The sequence below is a fragment of the Culex quinquefasciatus genome, chromosome 1 (genome assembly GCF_015732765.1).
Source record: "Culex quinquefasciatus strain JHB chromosome 1, VPISU_Cqui_1.0_pri_paternal, whole genome shotgun sequence".
In the NCBI taxonomy this organism is placed as follows: Eukaryota; Metazoa; Arthropoda; class Insecta; order Diptera; family Culicidae; genus Culex; species Culex quinquefasciatus.
The window spans coordinates 87,300,724-87,322,476 of record NC_051861.1 but is presented as its reverse complement, the minus strand read 5'-3'; the positions used below and the strand labels follow the sequence as shown (position 1 = coordinate 87,322,476).

Sequence of the window (21,753 nt, the reverse complement as noted above, 5' to 3'; positions counted from 1 at the left end):
TTTTTGAATTATTTTTTATTTCCCCATAATTTTCATATTCTGCTGTTTTTTGATTTTTATGTAGAATTGGATTTTCAGTATTGTCACAAAGGTTTTCGCTGACATTTGGATTGTTGAAATTTTCAGCTTGAATATACGAGATTTCATCATTTGAATTGTTTTTCGCTAAATAATTTTTATTTTTTGGCATACTGTTTTGCCAGTAATGATTATTCTTTGTGTTATAGTTGTGGCAATTATTTGTGTTATTATAACCATTGCACAGTGGTCCAGATCGCAAAATTAAGTGGAAAATGGATTTTCCGAAAAATGGTGACGTTTTGGAGCTTTGGTGTCTTCAGAAGATATGTTGCAAATGGAAAGGGGCAACTTTTGGTTTGGTTTAAAATTAGGGTGGTTCACGATTAGGGTGATTTTGAAAATCTAACTTTTCAGGAATATTTTTGGAATTTTATGTCTTCTAAAAGTTGTTGGGCTGGCCAATTCAAGCAACTTTGTCGAAGACACCAAAATTTTATCTCGTAATCTACGCCTTCTATGACCAAATTTATAGAAAGCATCTGAGCAAACCTTCAAAAATCAGTTTTTTGAACGTGGCAATTCAGGGTTAACTTTTAGAGAAAAGTGATATTCGGAGCACTTTTAGAGCTCTACAAAACAAACATTTTCATTTTTTGACATGTCAATTTGGACTTAAGGGTCAAAAGTTACAGCCATTTTAAGGTAAAAAAGATGCAAATTTAAAACTTAAATATCTCAAAATGGCGCAAGCCAAATTTTAAGCACTAGGTTGCATTTGAAAGAGGAGATCCAGCACTACAAACGCTGAAAAAATCTCAGGGGTGTTTTTCTTTAAACTTGAGATATCTTCATTTGAAAAAGTCTAATTTTCAAGGGAAAACCATATGGGACCACCCTAACGAAATTCGAAAATTGTCCAAATATATGTTTTCCATGTAATTTTGCCCGCTGAATCTGAATCTGCCCTCAGAATTGAGCAAAATGTCAACAAATCGATTTTTGGTCATATTTTGGGTTTCCATGTAAAATTATCATTTAAACCCAAAATATGACCAAAAATCGATTTGTTGACATTTTGGCTCAATTCTGAGGGCAGATTCAGATTCAGCGGGCAAATTACATGGAAAACATATATTTGGACAATTTTAAATTTCGTTAGGTGGTCCCATATGGTTTTCCTTGATAATTAGACTTTTTCAAATGAAGATATCTCAAGTTTAAAGAAAAACATCCCTGAGATTTTTCAGCGTTTGTAGTGCTAGATCTCCTCTTCAAATGCAACCTAGTGCTTAAAATTTGGCTTGCGCCATTTTGAGATATTTAAGTTTTAAATTTGCATCTTTTTACCTTAAAATGGCTGTAACTTTGACCCTTAAGTAAATTGACATGTCAAATGAAAATGTTCGTTTTGTAGAGGCTCTAAAAGTGCTCCGAATCTCTTTTCTCAAAAGTTAACCCTGAATTGCCACGTTCAAAAATGAAGGTTTGCTCAGATGCTTTCTAAAATTTGGTCATAGAAGGCGTAGATTACGATAAAATTTGGTGTCTTCGACAAAGTTGCTTGAATTGGCCAGCCCAACAAGAAGACATAAAATTCTATTCCTGAAAAGTTAGATTTTCAAAATCACCCTAAGTTTCAACCAAACCAAAAGTTGCCCCTTTCCATTTGCAACATATCTTCTGAAGACACCAAAGCTCCAAAACGTCACCATTTTTCGGAAAATCCATTTTCCACTTAATTTTGCGATCTGGACCACTGTGCATTGTTGCGAGAGTTGTTATTTTGAAAATTACCATTTGTCATATTATTATTATTGTTGTTATCGTAATTGTTTATAAAATAAGGTCTTTTGTTTTTAAAAATTGGAACGAAAGTTTTACTCTTATAATTAGGGTTAATTTTTGTATCTTTATAATGAATGTTTTCCCTTTTAGGAACAAAATATTTCCAATTATTTTTACCGTGAAAGTAATTCATGTTATTTTGTTGTCGGATTCTATAAATATTTTCTTGTTTTGCATCATTATTGCTATTGTGCAATGGATTAAAATTGTTACCCTTATACCTGGGATTGAAGTTTTGGAGACCTTTTTTCCCAGAATTTAAACATGGTTGAAAATGGTTTTTGAATTTAAAATATTGAACTCCGTTGTTTTGAGCTGTAGATTGTTCTAAATTTCCTGCTCTGTCAATTAATGGTAGAAATTTGCCATACATTTTTTTGTCACCTAAATTTAATTTTTCCAAAATAATTTTGAAAATTTAAAATAATAATTGTGTCGATGGATAACAAATCTTTTATTTTCCATACAGCTTTACCCATGGCATGCTGATGGAATAATTCAAATTCGGAGCCACAATTGTTTTTTATTTTTGTCAGAATATAATTAAGTCTAGCAATGAAATCAGTTAAGGTTTCATTTTGTTTGCATTCATTTCGTCTAATAATTCCAACATCAATTTTAAACTTGGTTTAAATCTATCTTGCAAAAAAGATTTAAGTTGGTCCCAAGTATCAATTTTTATGTTTTTGAATTCATATTGTACATTTTCCGAAAGTATTTAATCACTGTAAGGAAATGTTTCTCATTTATATTTTTTGTTTTATAGATTTCGTGAAAAAGATCCACAATTTCTATAAAGGATTTTAATTTTTGCACCGAACCGTCAAATAGTTCGATGTGTTCAAATTTCAACCAATTTTCCATGTTTGTTAAAGTATTTTTTATTATTTGTTACCAATCGTGTCCGTGTTTACTGCAGGGTTCCTGGCCGATGATCCTTTTTTTAATCACTTTACTTCAGCTACATTTTTTGACTTTCTGACACCAAATGTTAAATATTTACTATCGCGGACTTTCTTTAATATAAAACAATGTACACTTGTTCCGTTGTACTTCAACTCTGCTCGTCCAAGGACGAGCTCACCTTTATTAAGTATTTCCATGTCGGTAGATCAACTACCTCCCTAGTATTATAATTGACTACCTATCCACTTTTACCTCCTAGATTTAGTCATTGCGTTTACCTGTTGACGTACATAAGTATTATTGTCTTATATCGCCAAACAGAGATGGTAAATATGGGAAAAGGGCGTGTTGTGGTTCAGGCCACAACAAATTGTTTTCAGCTGATTTCACTCAAAATTACTATGAAATTTTGAAGTTTTTAAATGTTTTTTTCGCCCCAACTTCGTATCATATAAAAGTGCCCAAAGGATGCAAACATATGTCAAAAACTCGTTTCAAATATTCGTAAACTTTGAGTTGTGATTTCATGAAATAGTGTTTCATGTAAAAAAGCATGAAAAGTGCGATTTTTAAGATGAATTTTATAATTTTATTCAATAATTCATAAGCTGAAACCAGTGAAAGACTTATTCTAGAACAGTGGTCCTCAGCCTGTTGAACCTCGCGGGTTGCAAAAATTGCATAAATTGGAAGTTCAATTACCACAGTAAACTTTTTCATTTGAATTTGAAATTAAATTCATTGCTTTCCAATATATGCAATGTCAAATATACTTCCATATTCATGGTTCATCACAACACATCAATTTCTTCCAATAAAATTAAATTATGCATTAAAAAATATTGCTTTTCAGTTTGACACTTTTACATGTTAACTTCTCACATTTTTTATAATATGATTTTTTTGACAAATTATAAACATATCTCAAGTTTTTTTTTTGAAAAGGTCCTTTATTTTTTTATTTTTGTTGACTCGAGGCGGTTTAAAAACACCCAAAAAGCAAACATTGAAAATTTTGTTTACTCTAGAAATACGGTCCTTTAAAAAAATCTAGAAATATGCTTTGCAAACATGTTTGGATTGGTCATCCTTATTAGCTTGAAATTAGAACTGCTACTTTTTCCAATGATTTTAAATGAATATTTAGAAATAACATTTTCAAATTATGATCACATTTGATAGAAAATTTGATTTTTGTGTTTTTCTGTTAAACAAGAATGAAGTATTTTTCCCGGCCCGGCCTAAATGAGAAAAGATCATTTTGTAAAAAAAACCAGTTTCATTTATACTGAGCAGCAGCAAGAAATAAAAAAACCTTTAATTGCATTACCAAATTTTAAAAATTATTATTTCCTCTGAAATTTTTTATAAAAAATTAATGTTTATTACATTTGTTTCTGTTTTGTTTAAATGTTCTTGTTTTTATGAAAATATTTTTTGCTGCAGTTTGGCGACCACTGAACAAAAACATGTGAAGCATTTTCTGGTTGTGGAGTATGGATTGATGGATGTGGTGTAGGGGTAAGCGTGGTTGCCTCTCCACAATTCAAAGGTCGTCAGTTCGAATCCCGGGGTGGATGGAAGCTTAGGTGTAAAAAGAGGTTTGCAATTGCCTCAACCAGTAAGAATCTCGCTATCGAGAACGCCAGGCCAATGCTGTAGAACGAACAATTTGATTTTGATTTGAAAATACATAACCGTAAGAGAATTACCCGAGCATGGGTAAATAACAAGGGAAATGCGTAATAATACCTTTCTCTGGTATCAATACCAAATTTTGGTGTTCCTGGACCCTTTAAAATTTGTCTTAAGGATTATGCAAGAGCAAAATGTGGTATCATACCAATTTAAGGTATTGTTTTGATATTGCAAAATTGCAGAATTTGTCAATGATCGAACACCACATTTTGGTATTCTTTTGGTATTACAGTATTTTATCAAATTCCTCTGAAACTATGGGAAAATTTTGACCAATTTTGACAAAATAATTAATTTTGCGCTAAAATTATGTCTCAAAGCAAATGCTTTAATTGAAAACCGGAAATTTCAAACTTGATTTTAAACATTTTGATATACCCCTATAGAAATGACTTGAAATTGTGGAAAATTTTCTAAGTCAGGATGGCACATTTTGATATTATTTTGGTATTTAAGTGTTTTATCAAATTCCTCTGAAACTATGGGAACATTTTGACCAATTTTGACAAAATAATTAATTTTGCGCAAAAATGATGTCTCAATGCGAATGCTTTCATTCAAAACCGGAAATTTCAAACTTTATTTGAAACATTTTTTATATACCCCCTACAGAAATGACTTGAAATTGTGGAAAATTTTCTAAGTCATGATGGCACATTTTGGTATTATTTTGGTATTAAAGTGTTTTATCAAATTCCTCTGAAACTATGGGAAAATTTTGACCAATTTTGACAAAATAATTAATTTTGCGCTAAAATGATGGCTCAAAGCGAATGCTTTCATTCAAAACCGGAAATTTCAAACTTGATTTTAAACATTTTTTATATACCCCCTACAGAAATGACTTGAAATTGTGGAAAATTTCTAAGTCAGGATGGCACATTTTGGTATTATTTTGGTATTAAAGTGTTTTATCAAATTCCTCTGAAACTATGGGAAAATTTTGACCAATTTTGACAAAATAATTAATTTTGCGCAAATATGATGTCTCAATGCGAATGCTTTCATTCAAAACCGGAAATTTCAAACTTTATTTTAAACATTTTTGATATACCCCCTACAGAAATGACTTGAAATTGTGAAAAAATTTCTAAGTCAGGATGGCACATTTTGGTATTATTTTGGTATTAAAGTGTTTTATCAAATTCCTCTGAAACTATGGGAAAATTTTGACCAATTTTGACAAAATAATTAATTTTGCGCTAAAATGATGTCTCAAAGCGAATGCTTTCATTCAAAACCGGAAATTTCAAACTTGATTTTAAACACTTTTGATATACCCCCTACAGAAATGACTTGAAATTGTGGAAAATTTTCTAAGTCAGGATGGCACATTTTGGTATTATTTGAATATTGAAAGGTTTCATCAATTTTCTCTGAAACTATGGGATATTTGTTAAAAAAAATTTACGAGTTAATTAATTTTGCGCTAAAATGACTTGAAACCCAAAAATGTTAAAGATGATTTTAAAAATTAGTGTGATATACCCACTAATATTTTTTTCAAAAACGTTGAAATATCTCTAAATCGGGATAACCAAATACTTTGAAAAACGAGTCAATCGACAGATTAATGAATTTTGGTGAATTTCAATTCAGTTTCATTTAATAATACTTATTTTTCAATCTTGTTATTTTTCAGAAGCTTCAAGAACTTCAAGCAGAGGCCGTTCATCAATGACAAATGCATTCGGTGTGGTGAAGAATATCACTAATAACAACATGGAATCATCAGGTGAGTAGATTTGGCTGTTGCATATGAATAATTTCCGTTTTTCACTAACTGCAACTGCTGCACTAAAAATGGTATGAAAATACCAAATTTTGGTATTACTTGTTCAAATACCAGCGACCATAATGTGCTCTTGGTTGCCCAGTAATAGATGGTAAAATGCCATGAAATCATACCAAAATCATGTATGTGAAAGACCACAGAAATACCAAAATATGATTTTCCCAGGGGGCGGGAATACCTAAAAATAAAACCATGGCAATACCAAGTTTTGGTATTCAAGCAATGTTCAAAAATCCAGAAGACCTCAACTTGGTATTGAAATGGTTTTATTTTGAGGTATTATTTTACCCTTGGAATAACATGGTTTGGTATTGTTGGGCCCTTACACATACAAGATTTTGGTATGATTTCATGGTATTTTACCATCTATTACTGGGCAACCAAGGGCACATTTTGGTCGCTGTTATTTGCCCAAGTAATACCAAAATTTGGTATTCTCGTGTTATTTACCCCTGCTCGGGATATGCAGCCCTTAAAACACACAAAAAAACTTTTTCTTATCCGATTTTTCGAAAATCTTGACTACTTTAAGTTTTCTGAAATCGACCATAAAATCGTCAAAAGATTTTTTTTATTTCACTCTTTCCTTCGTTCAATCTCGCAGTTTCCCTCAAAAAAAAACGGAATCGACGTAACACCTTATAATGTGGCCCTCTTAAACCTTGCGGTTTCGTCAACGGATCCACAGGCGTGTATCGTTCTTTTTGCGACAAGACTCCGCCTCCCGGGTCTCCTAAGTGTGAAGGTATGGGCACGGGGAGAGGGCACCGAATACCTATATTTACACTTAGAATTTTTTGCGTCCGCCCCGGGATTCGAACCGGCGACCTCTGGATTGTGAGTCCAGTGCGCGTTCCGATTGATCCACACAGGCAGTTTCCCTCAAGATTTGTTATTTATCAAGCTCGTACAAATGCAGAATAACGTTGGAAGCAACATTTCTCCCCTGACGCGCGACCATTTCCAATAACCATTTTCTTCGAATGGCCGCGCGCCATCATGGTCACATGATAATGTGTGTGTATTCGCCAACTTGGCCCCACATTGGAGGACATTCCGGGCTGGCAGCGTGCCAAAAATAATATTATGCGAACTTAAGTCCACATTCCACGAAGGATAATTTTGGCACCACTTTTCTGCTACTTTTGTTTTTTTTTCTGCGGTGGAAGGGGTAATATGTTTGTGTTTATCCACACACACATGCTGATGAAGAAAACAAAGAGCTAATTGGAAAATCTCTTTGCGTTATGAAGTCGAGGAGGGAAAAGGACTCAATGAGGATTGTTTGATGTATTGACTCAATTTGGCAACACTGTATTATTGGATAATATTGCGCAGTTGGATTCGTTTTTTTTTTGTTCTCAAAAATCGGTTGTTTATAGATCGATTTGTTGCTGGAACTCATTTTACATTGTCGTTATGGAATGAGTTCAGTTGAAAAATCCATCAGCTGATCATGCTGATCTGCATTTTTGACACCACATGGAATTTCAATCATCCAGCTCATTCAATCATTCTCCTTGACAGGTTAGGGGAGAAGTGCAATTTTTTGGCACATTGAAAAAAGTAATAATTTAAATCGAATTAAATGAAACACTTTGTTCTTATTTTGAAATTTCCACACTAAAATAGTTGAAAAAAACCTAATGTTTTTGGATTTCTACAATTAGTCTACCCTACCCCTGTATGAATGAGACCAGATTGATACAATTGCATAGCACTGCACCGCTCTTGAATCGTTCTACCGGCCGATTGCAGAGCAGATTGCATTCCACACAAAAAAACCGCACAATCTCCGGCACCAGGGAGGGGTGATTCCCTCTGGTGCGCATGGAAAAGCAAGTACCTACTGGTGCTTTGAGAATCCTTGTACTAGATTTTGGTGCATTTAAATACATTGTAACAGTTTAAATTTATCAAAATATCAATAAATTCATGGAAATTTCGTTTTTTTTAGTTTCAAAATAAACATTTAAGTTGGTTAAAAGCTTAGGCATTTTCTATGTAATCGATCTTTTTTTAAATTAATTATAACTTTTGTATTTTTTTCCGGCTGAAACTTTTTTGTGTCTTCGCTATTCCCAAAAAAGTAATTTTGCATCATTAATTTGTCCATATAATTTTCCATACAAATTTGGCAGCTGTCCATACAAAAATGATTTATGAAAGTTCAAAAATCTGTATCTCTTGAGGGAATTTTTTGATCAATTTGGTGTCTTCGGTAAAGTTGTAGGTATGGATATGGACTACACTGAAAAAATTGATACACGATAAAAAAATTTTGGTGATTTTTAATTTAACTTTTTGTCACTAAAATTTGATTTGCAAAAAAACACTTTTTTTAATGTTTTTCATCTGATATGTTTTAGGGGACGTCAAATTCCAACTTTTCAGATATTTCCAGAACGGGAAAAAAAATCTTTGAACGAGTTATAAATTTTTCAATCAATACTGATTTCGATGTAAAATCAAATTTGTACTTTAGTAAAACCTTGATAAAGTGCACCGTTTTCAAATAAAAACCATTTTAAGGTAACTTTTTTGAAAATAGTCACAGTTTTTATTTTTTTTAAATTAGCCCCAATTTTTAAAAGCTGAGAAAATTCTCTATATTTTGCTTGTTTGAACTTTGTTGATACGAGTTGGTGAGATATTGCCATGCAAAGATTGAAAAACATGAAAGTTGATGTTTTCCAAGTCTTACCCAAACAACCCACCATTTTCTAACGTCGATATCTCAGCAACCGATTGGTCCGATTTACAATGTTAAAATATGAAACATTCGTGAAATTTTCCGATCTTTTCGAAAACAATATTTTCAAAAAAATTAAATCAAGACTAACATTTCAAAAGGGCCAAACATTCAATATTACGCCTTTTTGAAATGTTAGTCTTGATTTAAATTTTTTGAAAACATTGTATTGGAAAATTTCACGAATGATTCATATTTTAATTTTGTAAATCGGACCATTAGTTGTTGAGATATCGACATTAAAAAATGGCTTTAACTTGAAAACGGTGTACTGTACCGTAAACCGGGGTGACTATGATAGGATTTCAATTTGTTTTTAGAATATTTTCCAACATGTAAGGTTTTTCTCAAGATTATTATTTTTAAAACATGTACTGGGGTAGACCACACAAAGTCCATGCACTATTTCGGAAAAAAAGATTTTCAATAATGTTTAGAAAAATAGTTACGTAAAAAATTCTTAGTTTCATTCCGGGGTGACTTTGACAGTCATAGTTTTTCTTGTTAAAATCATTTTTAAGATGTTCAAACTTTATTTGTACGCTAAATGTACCATCACTAAAGTAGCTGATATAGTTTTAAGAAAACAAATCAATGTTATATTTAGTTAACTAAGTGTATAAGCTTTTTAGAAAAATACATATAAATTTTATGTAAAATTGTTAAAAAGTTGGAATTTTGCCTGATATTTGTTAAAACTAGTTTTGTTTATAAAATTATCGATTTATATTGCATTTTATACTGAATTCAAAGCACGAATCACATGTTTTTACATTTCACATGAAATTTGTTCAACTGAAATTGCCTATAAATTTTGAGATTTTTTTTTTAAATTTTGTTTCAAAAACACATACTATTTATTATTTATAAACTTTTTTAACCTTCTCCAAAGAATCCGAAAATACATTCCGTTTTCCGAATAACATTCCAACGCCCAAGGCTCCAAAAAAGTTGGAACGGTAACTTCAACTCGCTGGTTCTCGGGCATAACTCACCCAATCAAGATGATTCTTCTTTCCAGTGATTTGTAAGGATGTCTAGATGATTCTAGACCTTAATTTGATCAAATCTGTAATTTTTGCGATCAAAAACATCGTTCCAACTTATTTTTTCGCGGGTAAAAAAAAATTCGCCGAAAATTCCGCGGAGGAAGTCATTTTGAAAAAAGGTGGAACGATGTTTTCGGTCGCAGAAATTACAGATTTGTTCAAAACAAGTTCTACAAAATTTAAGGATCATCTAGACATTCTTACAAATCACTGGAAACAAGAATCGTCCAGATTGGTTGAGTAATGCCCGAGAACTAGCGAGTTGAAGTTACCGTTCCACCTTTTTTGAGAGGCTTGGGCGTCCGTGTAAGTTGGACAAATTTTATGAAAAGTTCTTCTTGAGGTACCGTAAACTGGGGTGACTTTGATAGCCAGGGGTGACTTTGATAGGTTTTTCAAATGCCCGTCAAATTAATATCTAAACATTTTTGAGAATTTTGAGAATGTAAGCATTAAGGGATAGCTTATTACCGAACATATTGGCGTCATCCATAAAGTACGTCACGCTCTAGGGGGGGAGGGGGGGGTTGTCGCAAGTGTGACAAAGTGTGACAAGGGGGAGAGAGGGGGTACGTGAGACTGTGACGTCACGCTAGACTATTTATTTAATATTGAACTTTTTTTTTAAATATAGCTTTAAAATTTTAATGATAGATAACTTTTACTCATGAATCAAACACGATTCAAGGCTGATAGATTTAATATGCTTCAATAAACTGTGATGGTGATTTTTATCACTACAACATTGAACAAAATTTAAAAAATCCAAACGCAACCTGTAAAAATTAAAAACATTCTCGAATGAATTCCGAATTTCAAAATCATCCTTTTTAAAAATCATGCCACACAGTAAAAAAATGTGTAAATTTCGAAGCTGTGATTTCTGAAGGTTGAATTTTACAGATTTATTGATGTAAATTTACCTCAATTTAGACTCAAAAAGTGTCATTACACCAGAAAAGTGGAAAAATTACTCATTTTCAGAGGTAAAATTACACATTTTTTCTGACATAAAAGATGTACCCCTTCCCAGATGTAATATTAGCATGATTTTTTTACTGTGTAAAATTGTACAAAAAACAAGATAGTGCGGAGGGGGGGTCCGACAAAACGTGACGTACTTTCTGAGGGGGGGTCAGAGCCAGCGTGACAAAGTGTGACATAGGGGGGAGGGGGGGTTAATTTTGGCCGATTTTAGCGTGACATACTTTATGGATGACGCCTATATGCAAAAATGTGACTGTTAGATTGGATGTATCAAAATTAGTGTCCAAATCAAATTTCTATCAATGTCACCCCGGACTATCAAAGTCACCCCAGTTTACGGTACTTTGAACACTTCTCTACCACGGTCAGTACGTTTCTAAACCATTCCTTACGTATTTTAATTGTACTCTTCATTTTGCGGAAAAATCGCAAACCTATCAAAGTCACCCCGGCTATCAAAGTCACCCCGTTTTACGGTATCAAATTTTCACTAAAGTACTTTTTGACTGCAAAATGAAGTTGAAAATTTTTGCGACCAATATTTCAATTTTTTGAAAAAGTCAATGATTTTTGCTCAACCTGCAATTTTCTGAAAAGTTGTCATTTGATGTCCTCTAAAATATGTCAGAAAATAAAATAAATAAAAATAGTGTGTTTTGCAAATCTAGTTTCATTGACAAAAAGATAATTTAAAAATCACCAATTTTTTTACCTTCTTTCATCTTTTTCAGTATATTCCTTACCTACAACTTTGTCGAAGACACCAAATCGATCAAAAAATTCCTTCAAAAGATACAGATTTTTGAATTTTCATAAACCATTCTTGGATGGACAGCTGCCAAATTTGTATGGAAAATTACATGGACAAGCTTATGATGCAAAATGAATTTTTTTGGGCATACCGAAGGCACCAAAACAGTTTCAGTCGGATTAAATAATACAAAAAAAAAATCGAATGACTGAAATGTGAGAGAATTTCTCATTGAAATGATTAAAAAGATAGATTCAAAAATTTCCGAATGTTTGTTCAGTTACTGAAAAAAAATTCTTTTTCAAAATCTGATTCAACATCTTTACAGTTTTTTTAGAAGGTTCAATAAACATAAGAATTCCCTTAGCTATCAGGACCTTTTCAAATAAAACTTTAGATTATATTTGGACGCACAAAATTGTACTTATCCTTTCTGCGAAATCCCAACCCCACTTGACCTGGAAATGCTGCTCCAAACGAGCATTTTGTTGTTATTATACCATGCAGAGCAGCGCAGATTGAATTGAATTTCATTTTCGAAACTTGCAGAGGTATCTAGAGCGATACAGCTAAGAAGAATTTGCAACAGCAAATAAAAAAAAACTAGCTGATGGAAACCGCAACCGAGTTTGCCCAACATTGCAATTTTCGGTTGCGACATATTGGATAAGATAGAGAGTAACAATGGAAAAAGGGGTAAAGACAAACTTGTTTACGATTTTTATTTATTTATTCATTGTTAAATTATTTTGAGGATTTTTTTCTTTAATTTGCATGCCTTTTCGAGTTATCTTTGTTAGCACAATTCGGATTTGTTTCTCTCGACTAGATCACTTTGTAAACTTCAACTCTACACCCGAGCGGTCACTGTTCAAACTCACTTAGCACAAACACTAATTTACACAAAACTCCAGGTGTTCTGTTCGGCTTAGTCACTTTCACTAAAATAGATTGCGGTCAAGAGAAAAAAAACACAAAATCACTCACAGGAAACACCACAACAACAACAACAACAGAAACTGCACCCCGCTGCCGCCGCCACGTTGATTGTGATTGTTCTCCGACACACCTGAAAATTTGCTCACCTTGACGAACCAGGTTTAGCAAACTTCAGGCTGGCCAGAGACAATCTTGCGTTTTGCTTGTTATTTTTCGTCGTTCACTTAAAAGGTGTAGTTTTGTGGTCCCACGTTGCATTTGGTTTTTTGTTTGCCGGCGTTTGAAGTGCGAGCAGTGGAATTTTTACGGAGAAAGCCTTATTGCGTGTGTGTTCGTTGAACACGTGAACCACATTGGTCTCCCTTTTGAACCCTCCTGGCTGCCCGACTTTTGCACTGGTCCAACTAGCAGCTGCACCGCGATTTTGTTCCGGAGAACCGAGATTAACTAGTCTCTCTGTTTTTGGTCAGATTTTGGTGCTAATTGGGGATGGAAAGCTTGATATTTTTTTTTTGTTAAAAATTGATTTAATTCTCAAATTTAACTAAAATTATCTTTAAAACATTGGAATTTGCCAAAGCGAAAGTTATTAGATTTTTTTTTTGTATCCCCTTTAATATTTTTTATCGAAAAATCAGGAGGTAAAAGAATAATAGTTTCGAGTAGGAATCCCGTAATCGGAACGCCAAGGCTGTAGAGCGAATAATTTGATTTTGAAAAGAATAATGTTTGCTGAACATTTAAATTTTTATTGGAAATAGTTGTTATTTAAAGTATTTTGTTTTGTTTTTTCGCGAAATAAACATTTTGAATTATAGGATCACAGATTGGAAAAGACATTTAGCTTCAAGAAGCAAATGTTTCCCTAAACTAATTGATATTGATTTGATTGATATAGAATTCTTCACATCATCATAACTGAAATATTGTATTGAGAATTTTATGATACTTTTGGTTTTTAAATTAAATAATTCTGGTCAGGAATTTAAAATTAAGTTTTTCATAAGTTTTATCTTTTTTGTAAAAGAAACTTTTCACCAAATTTTCATCGAAATTCTGGAAAATGATGTACTGTTATCCTCCAAAAAAACTAATCTGTGTGAGTTTTTCTTCTTTATAACCTGTTTCCAATTTAATTCTGCTCATCTTTATTTGTTCAAATTTAATAAAACTATTGATTAGAACTATTCACTTAGCTAAAATATTAAATCAATTTAAAAAAAAAATACAATTTGTAGAAGTATTTAAAAAATAGGACTCTGAAATACATCGTTTATGGCCAACTCAAGATTTTTGATAAATTTGTATCCATTTCAATTTAAATATTCAATGCAAATTTTGATATGCATTTTTCATTTCTGCTAAAACCCATGTTTTCCCTTGTAAGATTTTTATGGATGTTAATGAATATAATTAGAATTTTCTTGAACATTTTTAATATATTCACTAATTTTTTTTTCTTGCCATATATATTTCCTCGAATTAAAACATTACTTAATCCACCTTTAGGTGGTTGGTGCCATCCTAATAAAAATAAGCTATGAATAAAAAAAATCAAACCACCTACAGATTTTTTGTCAAGAGCATACAGACACCACCTTTGAATGGCAACATACTACACGGCTTTTTCGTGGCGATCAGACCCGGCAATTTGAGGTTGTTGAAAATGTTGAAAATCACCCTTTTTGTAGTGTTTTTAAAAAATAAAATAAGAATTTTTCAACTTTAAGTAATCGTCTGGTTTTTTGAAAACAGAAATCCAGAACATGACTTTTCTTTGATAAAATAAATGGAGATAAAATAAATTTCCATTCGAGCAGTTTTTGCAGTTTTCGTATTCCTTATGGGAGAACTGTCACTGAGTGCATAATTGGCAAAGGGAGCGCGTGGTCGTAAAAAATATTCGGAGTGAAAAGTGATTTTTTTTTGTGATTTTCAAAGCCCTTCCTATATCATTGTTGATCGGAAGGCACGGCGTCGGGTGGATTGTGTTTAAATTTATCGCTTAAGGTTTTATTTTTTTGCGGTGAAAAAGCCATTTCTATATAATGATCGAAAGATGCACTGACAATTTGGATCGTTGAGTTAATAGTGGAGCAAAATAACTGTGTGTGAGTGATTTAAACAGTGTTAAACAGTGAACGGATGGTTGGCTCCCACTGATCATTTTTGATTCATTGTTTAACTTCAGCTGATCTGTCAATAACGGAGTAGCAGCTCATTGGCAGTCAACCATGCTCATGCTCATGCTCCTTATGGGAGAACTGTCATTTCTACGACTCGAATCCGGTGCTCCATTGTCGAAACATTTTTTTTTCTAAAATCCTGTGTTTTGAAAAGCAAGACAACTCAACCCAATTGTGTCGTAAGAAAATTAATCGCAACATTGTCAGCTAAAACAAATGAAAAACAGTTCCAAAGTATTCATTCTTAAATCGATTAGGCTGAGATTTATTTCACATTTTATTCAAGCAGGTTGAAAAATCATTCATTATACTAATAAAATGAAATAAATTGAGGAAAATCTTTGTTATCACGCATTATCTTGTTCAATGCCCTAACTATCAAATTACAGTAACTTTAAAATGCATAAAAAATTGTGAGTCAAATTAGTTGATTTTGATTCAAAATAAACAAAAAAAAATGTTTTCAGAGATTCTGAAACGCAGATCAAAATTATTTGTCTTTTTTTTGTCTATGAAATGTTTTTTAATAAATCGAAAGTTTTTTACATTACTTTTCAGACTTTCCGTTGTTATTCCCAATGCAAAGCCCCGCTTCTACAAATCTGACCAAAAAAAAGGAGCCTGGTTCGCTCTCTACGGTTCTTCCGGAGGGTTTCGAGGCCTGCTGCTGCTTGGGCAGATGCTGCACAAACGCGCAAACAAAAAACATGTGTTATCTCGCTTCGGAGGCGCGCTTTTTAACACGTTCGAACACGAACACGGGGCCCGGCTGGCTCCGATGATGACGGGCGGCGATGGCCCACTTGAGTTCACAGTTTGTGCACATTTTTCCCCGCAGTAACTTTTAGCAGCGTTACACTCAGATGGATTTGAAATGTTGAATTAAAATGTTAGAAGAGAAACAATTTAAACTAAAGAATAGAAAAATATGATCAAATTTCAAAGAAATGGATTAAAATAAATTGAAAATGGGAGCAAAACCAAAAGTAAAATTGATATAAAAACAAATCAAAGGATTTGAACTAAACAATGAAATTACAAAAAAAAAAATCCTCAACTGAATGTCAAACTAGGAAAACCGAGCAGAAGATTATTGGCGACGACGCCGATGGACCCGATACAGAAGGTCAGCAGCGTGAAAGGAAGAGAAGAGAACGCCAGAGAAGCAGCAAGCAGCAGGAGAGTGCACTCAAACGCGCTGGAGGAGCAGCGTCAGCGAAAAGTCGCACTGGTTTTATAATTAACCGCGCGCAGGGAGGGTGTTGTTTTTCATTTCTCTCTCGTCTCTCCACCAGGTTCGTGTGAAGTAGCTTTTCCTTGGAGTTTTTCCTTCTTCGATGATTTTTTTTTCTTTCTTCTTATTACTGGATTACACACACTTTACTTTGCACTGCTGGGCTGGGGACGATGGTGCTACCAGTACAAAGTTGAGAGATTTACTGCTTTGGTGTATGGTAGTGAAAGGTCCAGCTTTCTTACAGTTGGGGATGATGTGACCAAATGGCGTCACCCAAGTGATCCACTTTAGTAATTTCATGTCACTTTTTGAATAGTCAACTTGCTGACAATATTTTGGTGTTTTATGTTTTTTATCCATTCATGTTTATTTTAAAATCAAGATTATTTTTCAAATTATTTTTAAAAATGTATTCCTTTTTTTGTTTTGAATAATAAACTATGAATCGATACACAAAATACAAAATATTTTATATGCAATGTCACTAGCTCTGATAGTATAATTTTATTTTTAATATTCTTTATGATATTCGATTGTTTTTTTTTTTTCAAAAAGTTGGAATAAAGGTATTTCATTTTTTACAGTTATCTTCACTCGATCTCCAAAATTCCTTGAATGCTTGAAAAGGAATCTATCACTGAATTGGACTGTTCTATATTCGCTAGAGCTTTCTGTCAGCAATCATTTCCCAAAACGATATTTGATCGCTGACACACAACGCCTATCATGATCGTCATTGCTTGGCGACGGTCAATGAACGTAAACACGAAGACGAAACGAACGAAAAATGTGCACCACTCAAGAAGCCGCCCGAACGAGACAACGTGCTCTTTCTCTCGTTTTTGTCTCTCTCTTCCTAGTGTATTCTGCGTGGTGACAGAAGTCATATGATTGCTATCATGGGAGAGATGATCGGAATCTCGGCAGAATGTCAAACGACCGCTCTCTAAGCGATTTTTTTTCTGGAGGGAAGTCAATGATTGTGTGAGTGACTTTGCGTAGCACTCATTCCTTTGTGTGTGAAACGAACAAAAGTAGAATGTAAAAATCAGGTTGTCGTGATGAAGACAATTGGAGTGTTCTGTCAGCTTTCACAAACAAAGTCGAAATTTCGCAAGCCCTGACAACAATATGTCTTGATTCATTTTCATTTTAAAATATATTTTGAAAAAAAATAGGACAAAGCACTTTGAAATCAAAAAGGTAAAAAGGATCTTTTTTGCCTCTTTTTGTTTTGCAAACTCAATTATGTGAATATTCAAGAAAAAAAGGCAAGATTAGTGTTAAAAATAAAAATAGACTTCTATTTTCATTAAAAAATTGAAGTTTTCTGAAAAAAAAGTTATGTCCCTTGATTTTTCGGACCGATTTTGAAGGGAGTAAACTTTGAAAAATATTTACAATGGCCTAACGACCAACAAGTTCAATCAACGTATGCAGTTCTTTATCCCAACTTTCCAAAATTTCGAAGCAAAATGTATTACAAAATGCAGTACACGTTATTACATTATATTACTACTGACAATTTGCAAAATATGAAATTCATAAATTTGTGTGTCTTTTTTAGAACTGTGGTTCCAAAATACAAAAATAATCGTTATAAAATGTTTGTTAAACAGTGAACAATCAAATATACAAGTTGTTTCAATAAAAGTTTGAATTTTCTTCAAAAATAAGGGCTAACCCTGACTTTTTTGAGGATTTTTTCAAGAGTGGAGGGGGACCAAAACTTGAAATAAAATTTGCAATTATCTAATGTGATTATAATGTGGAAATTCCAGTAACTTATCGAATACAGAAATCATATACCAAAAATCTGAATAAAAAGGGAGCAGGCAAATTGTTTTGAAATCCCTCATTTTGTTTTGTTAATAAATTTCTCTTCATGCCAATTTTTCAGCACTTGTATCTTAAAGTAATACTTTCCCGGTTGAGTTGATATTTGAAACGGAAAACGGTGAATTATCACTATGCAACTTGTTTTTAACTTATATTTCTCACATTGTGTCATAATGTTGTAAAATTTTATTCAATACATTTTTGTAACCAATTTAAAAAAAACTTTTTGCATTACAAAATGTACCTTACTCACAACAATAACTTGATTTTGCAGCACCGGGGTGACATTGATAGGATTTCAATTAATTTTTGGAATATTTTCCAACTGGTAAAGTTTTTCTCAAAATTGTTATTTTTAAAGCATGTCTGGGGTAGGACTCACAAAGTCCATGTCCTATTTAAAAAAAAAGTTTTTTCAACAGCGTTTAAAAAATAGTTACGTTAAAAATTCTTAGTTTTTATTCCGGGGTGGCTTTGATACTCAGTTTTTCTTGTTAAAATCAGATTTAAGGTGTTCTATCTTTATTGTCAAGTCAACTGTATCATCACTACACGGATAAAAATCCTCTTAGCTAGTCCGGTAAATCTACGTTTTTGAATTCGTAAACATTGAAATTGTTTCAAAATCTTCATCAATTTTTTTCGAATTCGAACAACAATGTTGTCGATTTTCAAAACATTTACATCGAGATCGAGAAAAATGTTAACGATTTTGGAAAAATATAGAGTTATCAGATATGCTTAAAAGATTTTTATCCGTATAAGGTAGCTGATTAATTTTTAAGATTTTTTTTTTTAATATAGGCTTTTTCACAAAATATTTATAATTTTTTTTTTGTTATAAAGTCAGAATTTTGTCTGAAATTCGTTCAAAACTAGTTTTGTTTATCGAATTCATTATCACATTTTAAATGGAATGTGTTCAGTTGAAAATGCCTGGAAATTTGGAAGTGGAAAAAATAAAACATAAACTTCCATCGATTCCACTTGAATTTCAATTGCATATGAAAGTTTCAACAAAAAATCGAAATATGTTGTAAAAGGGTTCTTAAATAAAAAAAAAATCAAAAAAGATAATGCTCAACATAATATTTTACAATATTTTATCTTGTGATTTCAAAATTTGCATGAATTCTTAGTAAAAAAAATTAATATTACTCATAAGCTCACCGCGTTCCCATGATTGACAAGCTCAACCAATCCAATCACTCCACCTTAATCGCCCTCCAAACCAATCTGCCCCACTTTAAACCGCACGGTTCTCATTTTCGCGCTCAATATCAAACTGCAATCGCACGACGACGACGACGACTTGTAACTTATCTCACCTGCTCTTAGGATCTGACTCAGAGATCCCAACCAGATGACCATGTTTGGCGCCGCCACGGTTCCATCGCACACACCTTTCGGAGTCCCTCCTCCCCTTTTATGGTCACTTGTTAGAGCTCGCGGTCACGTCGCCGCCATGTGTGGTGGACGCGGGGGTGGGACACACCGTGTGAATTAGTACCTTGTACACCGCTAGTCAGTTCTCTCGTTTGAGCTGGTGCAAATTCAGTCATTTTCCATCTGGAAGGAAAAAAAAGAAGGGAAGAGACTTGTTGAAATCACAATGATTAGGGAGTTTGTGTGAAGGATGTGTAGCTTTTCACACGAGAACTGTCAAAAGAGTGTCGAGATCGTGTAAGAAAGGTGGGAATGAATCACAATTGTATTGGCATTGGTAAATCTGACAGATCAACCGAATCGATTTCGCTTCTTTTCATCAAGTTCCTACAACTGAAGGATGCTACATGCTAATGTATGCAAGTCATGTAACAAAAAAGGGGGCTGATGGGTCTTGATTTGCATACAAGTTGAAATCCTTTGACATTAACATTTCAGCGTTGACATTCATTTCGTGAACCAGTTCTGACAGACTGTTGATTTGTTGTACGCTTACTTTTCTTGTTAATTTGGCTCAGATTTTGCAATTTCACTAAGTTTATGACAACATTGGATTAGAAACTTAGAAATTACTACACGGAAAAACGTTAATTCTCGAAATCGTGAATTGTGTTCATGAATTTGAGAACCACGAAGGAATATATTCACGTTTATTGTGCAAATGCATGAATAAATTCCTTCATGAACACATGAACACAATTCACGATTACGAGAATTGATTTTTTTCTGTGTAGTTTAGTTGCGCCTACGATTATGCAACAAGTTACGCATCTTCCACGATGACGCCCCAAGTTAGGCACTACGTAACTTTCCTTACAAATCGAGGAAGCACAATCCCAAAGAAACTTTTAAATTTTCCTGCAATCATGCTGATGCAGCTCAGCTAGTAGAAGTAGAAACCGGGCCCAGAATGGCTCCGGTTCGTCCATCTCTTGGCACGAAATCACCTCAGGGAACAATTGCACCCTGAGAGTGTGGGGCATTACCTTTTCCAACAGGCAGGGCCGAGCCTGGGTCAACAAGAAGGGTCATCCAAGACTTGTTTGGAAGTTAGTTTGCGGGTTTAGGGATGCTTAAATTGTTGAATTATTTTCTTGAATTGTGCATTTTTGTCATACGTCATACAAAGAAATGTCAAAATGAGTTGCATCTGGCCGCAAGCCTACAATCATTCTAGTCAGATGCAGATTGCCACATGTGCTACCTCAACAATATTAAAATAAGAGAGGCACTGCGACGTTGTCGTGCTATGACGTAAAACGCGTTTTAATGTTTGACCAAAAACAAAAAAATAAGAGCATGCAATTTGAACAATAACAAACACATGTTTTCTGGTTGACCATTCTGTGTGTTGTCTCGAAGTTTGGTTGATTTTGGTTACCGGAGTCCCGAGTTATAATTACAAATGTTTGTTTTAGGCGGGAATGTACGTGTGTCAAACGCGTTCTAACCTGAGCTCCCTTTGGCCAGTTGTCGCACAAAAAACAATTTTCCGAGTGTGTCAAGTTAGCACAACAAGATTGAAACTTCTTTGGATGTTGGAAATTTGATGAGTGACAACAATCCATGGATTTTTTTCGGGGTTTCTTGAAATCGAATTTTGGGGATCTTTGAAGGTCAAAAAGTGAGGCATTAGGAGTGGGACAAAATGGGGTTCTTAACTCAATCTGGCCCACCTAAAAAAATAAATCTTTAAAATTCAAACTTTGAATGCAGCATTGACCACCCCCAGCATTTGCACTGTCTACCTTCCCTCAACTTAAAGGATGACATGCCCTGCAGCTTTCCGCCAAGGGTCTTTGGGCCCGTAACGGACTGTAACTGCCGGGGACTGTTATCAAGCTCAAGTTTTCCTCCGAGCCGGCCGGCCATGCAGTAAGAGTTTTAATTTGTTTGCAAAAGCGTTTTAGTAGGTACTCTTACCCTTAAATGGGATAGAGAGACAGACAGTGAGCGCGCGCCTTAATTGCATTTAGCTTGTTGAGTAATTTAGTAGATTGGGGAAGGTTAATTTTATCAGCCCTGCCCGGGCTAGCCTTCTGTTCTGTGTGTGTGTTTTTTTTTTCGTTTGCGGGGCTGGAAGAGGTGAAATAAGCTGTTGAAAGTGGCTTAAAGTTGTAGGTGAAGTGAAAGTTTAATAACACTTTGGTTGAATGGGGATTTGGAAGCTGGATTTTAAGTAATGGTTGAACTTTTTCCAATACCGAACGTCACTTACTCATTTTTTTTCATTTTAGGTCGAGAAAATCAAAGAAAACTAGTTCCTGTAAAAATTTGAGACATTTCTCACATTTACACAGTA

General features: G+C 33.7%; 1 protein-coding gene and 1 long non-coding RNA gene across 3 annotated transcripts in view; one reads left to right on the top strand and one right to left on the bottom strand.

Moving 5' to 3' along the window:
• LOC6045948 (chaoptin) overlaps positions 1-21,753 on the top strand; it is a 202,420-nt gene that overhangs the window by 53,497 nt on the left and 127,170 nt on the right. The gene's annotated exons all lie outside the window — the stretch shown is intronic.
• The window catches only part of LOC119765576, a 37,368-nt gene continuing 34,783 nt past the window's right edge, over positions 19,169-21,753 (bottom strand). The window contains exon 3 of the long non-coding RNA XR_005276825.1: positions 19,169-19,574. This is a non-coding gene — a long non-coding RNA (uncharacterized LOC119765576). The remainder of the gene's footprint in view (positions 19,575-21,753) is intronic.